This window comes from Macaca thibetana, chromosome 2, assembly GCF_024542745.1.
Source record: "Macaca thibetana thibetana isolate TM-01 chromosome 2, ASM2454274v1, whole genome shotgun sequence".
NCBI classification, from domain to species: Eukaryota; Metazoa; Chordata; class Mammalia; order Primates; family Cercopithecidae; genus Macaca; species Macaca thibetana.
This window is the reverse complement of record NC_065579.1, coordinates 28,782,664-28,797,127: the sequence shown is the minus strand read 5'-3', so window position 1 is coordinate 28,797,127 and position 14,464 is coordinate 28,782,664. Positions and strand designations below refer to the sequence as shown.

General features: G+C 34.2%; 1 protein-coding gene across 2 annotated transcripts in view; it reads left to right on the top strand.

Moving 5' to 3' along the window:
* Positions 1 to 14,464, top strand: part of KCNH8 (potassium voltage-gated channel subfamily H member 8) — a 381,516-nt gene that overhangs the window by 182,483 nt on the left and 184,569 nt on the right. The window lies entirely within an intron of this gene.

The following is a 14,464-nucleotide window of genomic DNA, read 5'->3' as shown; positions in this document are numbered from 1 at the left end:
AAATTCAAGGGGAGAGAAAACAACCTTTATCTATTGGTAGGAAGAAAAGCACATATGAATAAGAATGTGATGGCTAATTGCTGGCCATATTTACTTATTTAGTTTTGAGACAGGGTCTCACTCTGTCACCCAGGCTAGAGTGCAGTAGTGTGATCTAGGCTCACTGCAGCCTCCATCTCCTAGATTCAAGCAACTCTCCTGTCTCAGCCTCTCAAGTCGCTGGGATAACAGGCACACACCACCATGTCTGGCTAATTTTTGTATTTTTAGTAGAGATGGGGTTTCACCATGTTGGCTGGGCTGGTCTTGAACTCCTGACCTCAAGCAATCTGCCAGTCTCAGCCTCTCAAAGTGCCGGGATTACAGGTATGAGCCACCACGCCTGGCCCTGTGGCCATATTTACAGACAATCTAACATTTTATTACACCTTCCACCTTTTTCTCCTTTCTTTCCTTGTTCATTTTTCATGTCTCTCCTGACAATATCAGTGATGTCACTGGTTTCTCAAGTTATATGGAGTGAGTGTTGTCATCATTATTTCTAATTCAATATGCCTAGTAGAAAATACACAGGTTTTAGAAACATATAGACCTTCAAATGGATGCCAGGTCTACTTATTTCTAGTAATATGACACTGAGCAAAATATGTAAACTCTTTTACCTCAAGTCTTCTCATCTACTAACTAATAGAGGGGACAAAACTTACCTCAAAGGGTTAATATTATATTTATATTAATATAGTTTATGCATAGTGATTAACTGAAACTTAAGAGATGCTCAATAAGTGTTACTTTATTTCTTCCTATTTCTACATGTCTCTCTCTCTGTCTCAGTTTTTTTCTATCCCATTACCTTTTCCTAGAAGAAAAACATTTTTGAAAATTTCTAACCACTGTTCATAACAATCAAACATATTTGTCATAAACCTACTGATATTGTTCAACAAATTCTTCAAGATTTATTAAGCATTTTGACAACTATTATTCTCTTATGCTGGGTGCATTATTCTTTCCTGAGTTTGCCATGTTATTGCTACTGTTAAGCCTTGGCTCATACTTTCCTTTTGCCAAATAAACTATCATTGCCTAAATCCATACGAAATCTTTTCTTTTTCAGAAGCGTTGTCTAATGTTTCTAGTGCTTATTAATAATATTTGTAACCTTGTATTTTAATCTATTTGTTTCCAAACAGTTTCCATCAGTTTTATGCTCCATGATGAATTTGGGGGTATTTTAAACCATGTGTCCTCCGACTACTCACTTTAAATTTCACACACTGTAAATAGAACTAAACAATTGGCAACTTTTCAGTAACAACGTGTTGAATTGCACAACCAGAGAAGCAGTAAAAATTTGCTTTTAGGGCCATTTTATCTATGAAAGATTCCAGATACAGCATTAGTCAATGTCTTCATAAATGCTGTGGAAAAAATATATAAATAGAAAGTAATAGCAATGATTAGGGACAATTGAGTGATTGCAATTTTTGAAAAGAAAAATCAAGAAAAGCACATTATTTTTCTTGATTCATACGTTATTTTGTGTGATTAGAATTTCCATAAAAGAAACTCCTAACCAATATTTGACTAAGCATTAAAATAAAATAGTGAATAAAAGAATCCTGTTTCTATCATATTATTATACTTGCTATAGATACAATATGCAGGCACTTTTTTTCTTTTGATGGGTGTTGCTGGATGATTTCTTTATTTATGTCCTTGATAAATACTGTCAGAAATATGTTCTAGAAAAGTAAATAACCAAAGGATAGTTCTTACCAATCCATTAGAGTTTTTATAGCTAGCACCATTTGTTTGGTCTTTCTACTTCTAAAACCTTTCTTTAATGAATACATCACTCCAAATCCAAAAGCAGATGTCAGATCACATCTTCCTCAGCTAGATAACCCCAATATTTCTTTTAAGAGTTAGGATTCCAATATGCCAGAACCAGAAGGACATTCTGAGGTTTCCTGACATTTCCTCTGTTTATGGAGACAGCTGTTTCACTAACTTGCAGCACTTGTAAATGCTTTGAAAGCTGATCACATACTATATTCTTGACTTCATACTTTGGTAAGCCTGGATATGTGTCTTTCTATAAACCTCACCTAATCTTTGATGTTACTATTACCTTATCTTTGCTTGGACAGCACACTCAGAAGTCTTCATCACCAAGATTTTGGGAGAGTAAAGCTAAGTATAGTTGATGTAACGTTGTAGAAGCAGCATAGGAACAATAAGAACAATAGGTAAAGCTATAATTATAACAATATTAAAAGCTTATATTTAGAAATGACCGCATTCGATATTTTAGGATATTTTTCTAGGTTTTTTCGTTTCATTTTATTCTCTTCTAGTTTTGACATTTTATGATACATTTGTTCTCTAGAAGGGAACGTCTTTATTTAGGAGGATAAAAACTTAGGAGGGTCCTAGCATTCACTTTTGCTATTCCAATCTACAACTGGAAGATACATAAAAGTGCTTTGCATTGCAAATTTGGGATAACTTCAAAAATCCCATGGTTGATGTTAGGGATAGCACTAAGCATTTCAGTTCCAGAAGAATAAAAGAATTCATATTTGAAATGAATTCCTCATTTGGAGGAAAAAAAAACATGCATTCTGGCACAACAAGATCAAATTATGGAATACAAAAGTGGCTCCTTCCCATGTGCAGTCCCTGTCCCTCCTCCAGTCCTCTGCACACCCAAACTGTTGCTGATTGGCTTTTAGCTTTTAGTTTGTTTGGTTTTTTTTTTTTTTTTTCCTTCTAACACTTGTATTTGGAAACTCTTCTGTGATATTGAGAAGTATACTCTTGAGTGTTTAATAATGTTTTTTTCCAAAAGAAAAAAAAAGAGTTAGGATTAAATTCTTTAGCCTATTATTCAAGATCTCTAATGAATTTTGCTGAAATTTTACTCTCAATTTTGTCTCCCACAGCATCCATTACACACCACCACACATAATGTATGTAATCTTTTTCTCAAATGATAAAGTATTCTAACATATTTTTGTTCAAGCATTCTCAGTCTAGAATTCCCTTTCTTCCATAAGCTTGGCCAAAAGTATGTTTTCTAGGCTCAGACCAGAGGCTAGTTTCTCTATTGATTTTTTTATTGTTCTTATTCTCCCTTGTAAACATCTTCCTTATATTCCACAAATACTTCCATTTAGTGCTCATGTGTGCCACCATATCCTCAATTATGTCTATTTTTCTGACCATATATGATCTCAACGAAGTCAGAAATTGTTTATATGAGCTTGGTGTCTCACAACATCTTCCTTATAACTGATGGGGTTATAAGAAGACAATGAATTTCCAACACCTATTGTGAAACTGTTGTGGGAGTCATATTTATTTTTGACATTTAAGTTGAATTGAAGTTATTTTAATATTGGGAGCATCAAGTAATCCTGAAATTGTGCCATTTGGGGACATTACAAACAAGATTTGGAAAATCCTATCAGGAAGTTAATGCAAGGAATAGGAAAACCAAAATATTCGTTTTATTCTTAACCACTAATAGGGAAATTTTGGGGTTTGTTTGGGTATCATATAGTACAAACATAGGAGTGTCTCCCCATAGTCAGGACTTCCTAGCAAATGTTATGATATTTTTGTAAGGAAGAAAACTCTCATTTCTTCATGACTTATTTAACTTTAGAGGATCACCTATAGGCAAAGGATAATCATATATTGTGAGGTGCCTAGTCTTTTGAACTACCTTTCAAAGCTAAATTCCATCAGACATTTTCTCAATTTTTTCTTAAAATGTCATATTCTCTACTGAAGAAGTAAAATTCAAAATTGCAGTATCTGCCATCTTCCCAGAAGGACATAAATCTCCAACCAATGATACCAAATAATAATCAGTTCACTGTAGGCAGACTATTTCTTGCAAGGTAGTATAAATAAAGTTTTTTAAAAATCAAAATTCATACTTTGTATCATTTTCTAATACTGTGGGGAAGTTTTTTGAGATTTTTTTCTTATAATATAAGGTTCTGGCTTTCTGATGTTGGTAACAGTAATAGCTACATGTTGACTTAGAAGATTTAGATTTTGAGACGAACTTCTTTCTTTAATTATTTTATATTATTATTATTCTTATTATTATTATTTTGAGACAGAGTCTCGCTCTGGTGCCAGACTGGAGTTCAATGGCTCAATCTCGGCTCACTGCAACCTCCGCCTCCCAGGTTCAAGTGATTCTCCTGCCTCAGCCTCCCGAGTACCTGGGCCTATAGGTGTGTGCCACCACACCTGGCTAATTTTTTGCATTTTTAGTAGAGATAGGGTTTCACCTTCTTGGCCAGGATGATCATGACCTCTTGACCTCATAATCTGTCCGCCTCGGCCTCCCAAAGTGCTGGGATTACAGGCTTGAGCCACTGTGCCGGCCAATTATTTTTAATTTTTATGAGTACATAATAGATTTAGGTATTTATGGGATGCGAAAGATATTTTGGTACAGGCATACAATGCATAATAGTCACATCAGGGTAAATGGAATATCCATCCCCCCAAGCGTTTATCATCTCTTTGTGTTGCAAACATTCCAGTTATACCCTTTTAGTTTTTGTAAAATGTACAACAAATTACTATCGATTGTTATCACTCTGTTGTGCCATTAAATACTAGCTCCTATTTATTCTAATTATATTTGTGTAACACGGTGAGTCTTCTATCATGATGAAACTAAGTCTAAGTCAAATACAATGAAATACCTAGACTCTGAACCGTTTTACTTGTGAAGATCCATACTCAAAATGGCCAATATCAGATTATTTGGTAAGAGAATTTTTTTTTAAGTATTAGTACTTTAAGGATGTATATATCACCTATTTTTGCATTATATTACTTTTTTTCACATACATTTCACATGTGTGAACTAAACTGACTCAAGATTTCAGGCCTATTTCCTTATATTGGGCAGTTTCAGGTTCACTTACAAAACATTGCTTTGCTTTTGTTCAAACTTCTATCACTACAAAAATCTCCCTCTTGCTACCCTTTTACAGTCATACCAACCCCATCACCCTCTACCATCCCTAATGCCTGACTACTGCTAGTCTGTTCTCCATCTACAACATTTAGAGAATGCTATCATAGAATAATGCAATGTGTAACCTCTTGAGATTAACTTTTTCCACTCAACTTAATGCCCTGGAGATCAATTCAAGTTGCTGCCCACTTCCATTGTTTATTCTTTTTTATGTCTGAATTGTATTTCATGGTATAGATAGACCAGTTTACTTAACAATTGTACACAGGGCTTCATGAGGACATGCCTCCATTTCTCTGGAATAATTCTCCAACAGTGCAATTGCTCACTTGTATGGTAAGTATATGTTTAAGGCTTTTTTCTTCAAGAAATTCCCAACCTATTTTTTAGATTAACTGTTTTTCTTTTTCTTTTTATTTTTCCATTGTTTTGAGACAGAGTCTCCCTCTGTCCCCTAGGCTGAGACAGTGGCACGATCTCGACTCACTGCAACTTGTGCCTCCCAGGTTCGGGTGATTCTCATGCCTCAGCCTCCTAAGTAGCTGGGATTACAGGTGCGTGCCACCACACCCAGCTAATTTTTGTATTTTTAGTAGAGATGGGGTTTCATCATGTTGAACAGGCTGGTCTTGAACTACTGACCTCAAGTGATCCACCCGCCTTGGCCTCCCAAAGTGCTGGGGTTACAGGGGTGAGCCATTGAGCCCGGCATAGAGTGACTGTTTTACTTCTCATTTCCACCAGCAATGTGTGAGAGATCCAGTTTCTGCACATCATCACCAGAATTTGATACTGTAACTATTTTTTATTTTGCTATTGTGTATTGATATCTCATATGGTGTCTATTGATATCTAATTGTAGTCTCAATTTGCATGCCCTTAATGGTTAGTGTTTTTAAACATCTTTTCATGTGGTGATTTGCTATTCTTATATCCTCTAGTGAAATGTCTTTTGCTTATTTTCTAATTGGATTGTTTGGTTTTCTTATTATTGAGTATTCAGAGTTCTTTATATATTCTACATCTAAGTCCTTTGTCAGATGAGTGGTTTAGAAATACTTTTCCCAGGATGTAATTTGTACTATAAATGTGCTAATTCAAAGCTTCCATATACTATTAAAATTTAACAGTAACCATGCAATTGTTTTGAACCTAAATCAACAAAAGATTTTTTGTTTAGAATTGCAAACGCATGGTAAGAATACAAAACTGACCAAACGTAGTTGGATTTATTATTGTTTTTAAATTTCTGCAGACAGCACTTCCCCTGTTGCCTACAGAGGTTTGGAGTGCCTTCCCTGCCCTGACCCTGGCAGTATGCTATTGCTCTTGCTAGACCTAGAGATTAGCAGGTTTTTGTAACACTCTCACGGTAACAAAATTCACGATAGACTGTTGTATAATTCAGTACATGGAAAATGATAAAATACATAATCCATATACTTTTCTTTAAAAAATGACAATGTATTCCAGCCAACAGAAATGATTCAAAATTATAAATTTAAGAATGTGGAAGATATAAATTTGTGTCCTTCCTTAACAAATTTGGACCAGTTATATATTAATCCAGAAGGATTCTTCAGTTCACAGTGTAAACGACACCCTTCATCAATTCCCTACATGATTCCTCTTTCACTTGTAGTCATTTTTGTGTATCAGCAACTAGTTTTTCTGGGGCACATTTTTTCCCCACAGTTCATACCGGAAATTTTTCTTAGCAGCACTTATGGGATAAAAGTTTAAATAAAGGAATAAAAAGAAGAGTGGGCAGAGGGACAAGCTGGGCTGCAATGCAGTTATAAGATATTTGCCGACTCCAAGTTCACCAGCAGCTAAAACTGGGTGCTCTGCAGAGTTGTCTCGAATTGGGCAGGGACCCCTCATTACAGTCCCATATGGTCCGTCATTGAATGCAGGATGTTCTGGGAAGAGCCACTCACTTCACCTGAGGGAAATTCATAAGTGGACTGAGGCCTAAGAGGTGATGGTTCTGGACAGGTACACTCCCAGCGCTATAGACTTCAGGCTTTTAGTCCTGAGCAGGCATCTGGCCAGTGTAGCATAACATGTACTACAACTCAGCAAGTAGAACCTGTCTTCTTATTTCTCATCACAAAAGCAAAGCTTCAGGAGGTCGAGGCTATAGCTTGCGATGATTGTACCTGGGAATAGCCACTGTACTCCAGCCTGGGCCACACAGCAAGACCTCATCTCTAAAAAACAAACCAAAGCAGGGCTTAATTTGTGGCCAAATGGCCATTTGCATTTCAAACCTTTTAATAATGATTACATATATATATGATGTATATATTCAAAATTTATATTGAATGAACTGAGTCACAGGCTTTTTTAAAATTGAGCAAAACTAAAAGTCCAGTCTCGTGTACTTTGGCAGATATTTTCCCCTTAAATCCTCTTTATATCTAAGATCTATAACTATTCCTGTGTTAGTTATGTTTAAGATTAATTTATATGAGGTCAGTGATGTTAAAAAAAAGAAAAAAAGAAAAGAAAAGAAAAAGAAAGCCTAGAACAAAGCCAAAAAATAAGTCCACCAAAATGTTAAATTATTACCGGGAGGTGGTATTATGAAAGAGACTCATTTCCTGCTTTCCATTGTTTTCCACTTCTAAATTTAGTAAAATGCACATGTATTATTTTTATTATTCAAGGAAGAAATGTGTATGTACTATTTAATTGTAGTTGAGCTTATAAAAAATAAATGCAATAAAAATGCTTGAAATTCTTGATATTGAAGCCAATCAGGCATTCTTTCTTTTTTATTTTTCTGTATTTCCCAATTTTCCATAATGAATTTAAATTACCTTTATTCTCTCTCTACATATATATTTTTTCTGTGTTTTCCCAATTTTCCATAATGAGTTTAAATTACCTTTATTCTCTCTCTCTAAAATATGTATAGTTTTTAGATTTCAGCCTTTTTATAAGTTACAAAAACGGCCACCCCACTAAATAAGACTGCTCCCTTCGTTACAGTTGAATATTTTTAAAGAAGAGTCCTTCTATTGCATTTTATAAAGCTTTTTTAAAAAACACAAATGTTTACTGGGTTATATATAAAATCTGGTATTTACAGAGATGGTCAAGGGGTTTTTTTTATTTACAGATCTGCTGAATTATATTGATTCCCTAAAAGGGAACGACCCTTAGCATAAATCCTACATGAGATTGATATATTTTTCTTTTACTGTATTTCTATATTCAGTTTACTAATGTTTTATTAAGGATTTTTGCATCTATAAGTGAAAGTGATATATATATATACACACATATACATACACACACACACACACACACACACAGTTTTGGTACCAAGTTTTCCAGAGTTGTAAGTGTATTCACAAATTTTTTGGCTCTTTTATTCTCTGAAGTTGTTAAAAGAATTATCTGTTCTTTTAAAGCTTGATAACTTTGACTTTAAAACCCTCTGCAGTAGGCCTCAGAGAGGGGTGGTAAGTGACATGAGATAGTCTCTTTCTCTGCTTCTTTCCACATTACTGGTCTATTCAAAATTTTTACTACTGTTTGGAACTATTTTGGTAATTGACTCCTGCCCTCAAAGTATTCATTAAATCTACAAAACTATGAAAATGTAATTTTCTACAAAGTAATTTTATAATTTCTAAAGTCTTCCAAATTCATGATCTTGTTTTTATTCTGAATATTATTTGTGTTGGTCTTATTTCTTTTCCTTGAATACAACTGCGAGAAGTTTAATTCTCTTATCTTCTTTCCATTTAATTGGCCACATTTTAAAAAGCGTTTTGTTTTCTGTTTCATTTTTTTTGTTTCTATAACCTAGTTTACTCTTATTTGTTGTTTTCCTATTAAATTATTATATTTATTTGGTGTCTTAAAGTTCTACATATTTAGTATTTTAAATATGTAGTTTGTTTCATGTATTAGATATTTTATATGATATATTTTGTAATAGGTACATTTTAAGTATTGATTTTTCTCTCATTCATCTGATTACATCCATTGAGTTTGGATATCAAATGTGCTTATTAACATTATTTCTTTTTAAAAAGTCTTTTATTTCCAAAGTCTACAAATTTGCTTACTAATTTCTCTTAATATAAAAAATTATACAGAAATTTAATAAATCAAAATAGAGTTTGAGCCATTATATGGAGAATTGTTTTCATACACATGACTTCTGTTTTTTGGAATATTTTTGAAATTGTGTTTGCAGAAAAAAATCAACTGCTATGAATATTCCATGAGCATAGAAAAGAAGAGAAATTCTTTCTTTGGTAGATACCATAGATACTCATTCATTAATTATAGATAATTTTAACATTAACATTATTAATGTATTAGCCGTAATAACTTGTAAATCAATGTATTAACATTCCCTATAATTTTATTTATTTTTTGCCACCACAGCTATCAGTTTCTGAGACAGATGAAGTTACTTCACTGTAATTTTGGATTTTCAGATTTCCTGTGTTTTTAATGTTTTTCAATGCTGTATAATTTAGAATGTAAAAATGTATAATTTTATTGTAATTTTTTTAAAAGGACGTTTCCTTTGCATCTTGAACTATAAGTTTCTGCATTGATATTTAAATGGGAACAAGTGCTCTATTTTTTTAAAAAGCATGTTATAAAAGTAGTTTACAATGTAAAAGTAGGGATATGAGAGAAAGTGGAAGGGAAATAAAACCTAAAATGACAACTGGAGAGAGTACATTTCAGCGTACGTCCTTTTTAGTGCAAGAAAGAGAGCGAAATAAGAGAAGACCCTGTCTAGCAGAGAAGATAACTCCTGCCTAGAAGAGATCCATTTTGACTCAACACTATAACACAGATAAGTAAAAATATTGGACAGGCTCACAGCTCAGTGATCTATTATTTACTATGGTGAGTTGGAAAGAACATGTGATTTCACGGAAGTTCATTGAGAATTCAAATATCAGCCCTCCCACTTACTGTGTGAATTTGGACAAGTACACAATTTTCATGATCTTCAAGTTTGTTTTATGCTTTTTTTCCCCTTCAGTTAATAGAAAAACTAATGCCTAACAAAGTGAGGATTAAAAAAGAACCAAGACAAAGTTCCTGGCATAATGCCTAGAACATGATGGAGGTTAAGGGAATGTTGCTAATACATGATGTTTTGTTCAGAAGTCCTAACTCAGTGGAGTCTAATCATAACTTTAATTTTTTTCCTGGAAATTTTCATCTCTCAGTGTTGCTTAGTAACTAAAATGTCTTATTTAATTATCCTGCTTACTGACCACTACCTCCTCCTCTTGTATTTTACTTATTTACCTTCATTGACCTGATGGCAATTGAAATCTTCACCTTTTCATCACTGAAAGAAAAAGGGAAGGCCTAGATTTTCTCCTTTTACTCCGAACACTCTTACTAGATAATTTCATAATCAACTAATTGACAAATCCAGGCAACTTTTATCTCTACACGTATTTCAAATGTGCCAGCTTTGCTCCACATCTACTGCTAGCTACTACTTTAGTCTTACCATGTTTTTACTGATCTACTAAAACAGGCTTCTGAGTAATCTCCTATCAACTTCTGTTGTCTCTTTCTAATAAAATCACCCATTACAAGTCAATTTGTTCTTTTGAAAACTCAAATGTTCTCATGTCATTTGAAGGTTTAAAATCTTACTGTTGCTTCATGTGCTCCAGCACTGTAGCTTGCTAATCTGTGCTATGTTATAGGAAACAAGAAGAGAATGAGGGAGACAGAAAACACACACACACAGAGAGAGAGAGAGAGAGAGAGAGACAGAGAGAGAGAGAGAGAGAGACAGAGAGAGAGAGAGACAGAGAGAGAGAGAGAGAGAGAGAGGAGAGAGGGAGATAGAGGAGAAAGAGAGAGTTATCTTCTTATTCAAGTAGCTGCAAATATATATTTTAGGCTTTTAAAAAAAAATAATTTAGGCTTTTTTATTTGTTTGTTTCCTAACTAATACTTTTATCATTGCACTTATAGTCAAGAGCAAAAATTCTAATGTGGCTTCAAAGGTGCTGAATGAGCTGTCTGACTTCTGCCTACTTTCTAGTTCCCCTTTTTACCGCTCTTCCTTCCTTTCACCATATACTAACTCTTCTGGACTTCGTTCAGTTCTTCAAAGATGCTGAACTCCTTTCTGCCTGAGATCCTCACACCTTGTCTTGGCTCCTCTGACCCTATCTTATTAACAACTATTGGTTCTTCAGATTTTAACCCTGGGTCATCCATCTCAAGCAGTTTGTCCCCTACCACCACCACCACTACCACCGCCACTCTGTATAATTTTATCAGGTTTCATTGTTAAATGGTTTGATATCACTTTATTGTTGTCCTTTTTTGGTGAAATAATTTTACATTGAAAATATATATGAAGTATAAAATATTATTACAAATCATTATATACCCCCAATCCAGTTTAAGAAATACAATTATACTAATACCATTTAGTAAGGCATGGTGGTCAACTGGAGATTCTGTTTTCTAGCCTCTTGTGCAGCTGGTTGTGGTCATGTGATTACATACAGTTTTACAGCAGTTGTACATTTCTCTAAACAGCATATTATTTAGTTTTACACATCTGTGAATGTTGTTCAAATGTTGCCATTTTTCTCTCTTTCATTTTTTGCTTTTGTACTCAGTATTATGTTTTTGAGATATTTCTGTGTTAACAGGAAGACACTATTTCATTCATTTCCCATTTATTTCCTATGTAAGTTCAATTTGATGGAATTATGATATTCTATGTCATTACTATGCCTATATGCATTGTTTTATTTGTGGACATTTGGCTTATTTCTAGTTATACATACACACACACCCATATGTTATGTGTATATATACACATACTGATGTGTTTGTGATTTGTGTAGATATGCAGATTAGAAATATTGCTGTCATGAATATTATAGTAAAGTAGAATGATTTTCAACCCAATCTTGCATGAGGGTTCAATTGTGACTAACTATTTGCACAGAAAACTTTTTTTTCTTCCATTTAGAGTCAAGACTATCACAAATTATTCTTTGACCCTTCCCTTTGAGGGGACCTTTTCTAAGATGGTAAAACTGCTATCGTTTGATTTGGAAAATCTCAGTTATTAATTAGATTTCTCCGCTGAGAAGGGAATTGGCTTATGGACGGTTGTGAATATCTAATCTGGTTCATTTTGTAGTTAGTATTGTAATTCCACTTGACATTTTGAAGCCAATTGATATTGTATAAGCAGTCTGTTGGCCATTCCTACCAAATTTCTGTAGAGATTGTCTGAAAACTCTGGCTGTTTTCAAGTTTAAATATATTTAAAATTACTCCTTGCTGGAGTAATAATTCCATTTTCAAATTTAATTTACAAAGATTCTATGTAGATCAAAAAATTTCACACACGAAGATATGATCTTAACTTTTAGCAGTAACCATGAAATGTGCTTTGTTCAGCCACAAGTTTTTAAAAAGTGTCCTTTTTGATATTATTCTGGGTGTTTTAAAATCTATTTTTAGTGATGCAAGTCTATAGTAATGTAGCAAATTTGGTTTTCAATATTTTTTCAAGTATGCAGCAAAAGGTGAATGCTTTTTTTAAAAGTAACATTCAATTAGACTTTTGAGGTGAATCAAACACCCCATTTGCTGGCCATTAAAGCATCCCCAAGTGGTGTGGGAATTTTGGAGGTAGGGGTAATTAAAGTCCATGAAACACTTGGATTGAGGTCTCAGATGGGCAGCAGGAATTATAATACCTGTTACTCTATGTGAAAGTTGATAAAAAGCAGCAGTCCGGAACACTAATTGAAGTCACTAAGGGACTTGGTTCTGTGTGTGGAAAGAAGAGGGACTCGAGACCAATCTGACTTCACATACTGACTCTACTCCTGTTACTAGATGTGTGACCATCTAATGTGTTATTAGACCTTCAGTTTTCTCATCTGTAAATGGTGAATAATAATACTTATTTCATAGGATACTTACGAGGATCAGTTTTAATAATAAATTTGGAAGATCTAGAACAGAGCCTGGCACACAGTAGGCATCAACAGCAGTCATATGGCTTCTATGACATAGCAACTAAACCAAATTTTTTTTATGAAGGAGAGATATCAAAGAGCTTTTATAATAGTAGAGAGATTTTATGATGAACTTAAATAAATAGATTTTAATGTTTTTATATTTTGCAATAATTGTAACATAGATACAATTTATTTAGGGTGAAATTTGATCAAATAATGACTAAATGTTTCTTAATGTAACATAACCACTTTATTTTCCTTGAACAGTAGCCCTTTAGAAAGAAAACGATATAGCTAGATCCTTACTTTGTTTTACTAAAATATAGTCCAATTGGATTAAAGATTTAAATGTTAAAACTTTTTAAAGTAAGGGCAAAATATATTGGAATAAACTTGCATATATTTTTGTGTGACAATAGTTTGGCTATGCAGGGCATAATGTCTAGACACCAGAAATAGAAAGATAAGTCTGACTGAAACCAGTGGCAAATCCATATAGGTCTGCAGCAAACTCGATGCTTGCCTTCTTGGAGGAAAGAATTCAGCCAAGGGGCAGAAGTAGGTTTAAGGCAGAGGGAGAGACCAAGGCAAGTTTTAAGATTGAGAGTTTATTTAAAATGCTTTAGAGCAGAAATGAAAGGAAGCAATGTACACTTGGAAGCGGGCCAAGCACGTGACTTGAGAGATCCAAGTTCTCTGTTCAGCCTTTGACTTGGGGTTTTACACATTAGCATGGTTCTAGGGTTTCCATTTCTCTTTTCTTGACTCTTCTTTTGAGGTAGGCTGTCCACATGCACAGTGGCCCTCCAGCACTAGGGAGGGGCTGCATGCACAGTGTGTTTACTGAAGCTGTGCACATGTTCATTTGAGGTGCTTTCCCTTACCAGTAGTGCATTCCCAGAGGAAGGTTATGTACCAGTTAAACACCACCATTTTGCCTCTTAGTGCACATGCTTGAGCCCACTCGTTCAACTCCTAACATCACCAACTTAGGTGTTTTCTACCTATCGGGATACTGTCTTTCACTGGCACTGGCTGCAGCCAATTATCATTTCAGAGCGACAGTTTAGCAACCACTAGGCCATCAACTAATGTTTGCTTGACATTCCTGGGGAGATGGTCCTCTCCTGCACTGTTCATGTCTGACTAACTACCTACTGTAACATGACAACATGTATTTTAGAATTTATAAACTGCGTAAATGAATTCCAAAGTCAAGAACAAATTGGGAACATTTTTGGTGGCAAATATGATGAGAAAATGGCCATTACTCTAGTATACAAAGAGCTACTGCAAATAAATTTAAAAACACTACTTCGATTTCAAAATTGACAAAACTGAATAGACCAGAAAAATCAATACAAACAAACAATAAATATTTAAAGCATGCTCATCCACACTCATGATTTTTATAATACAAATTAATATGGCATTTTTCAAC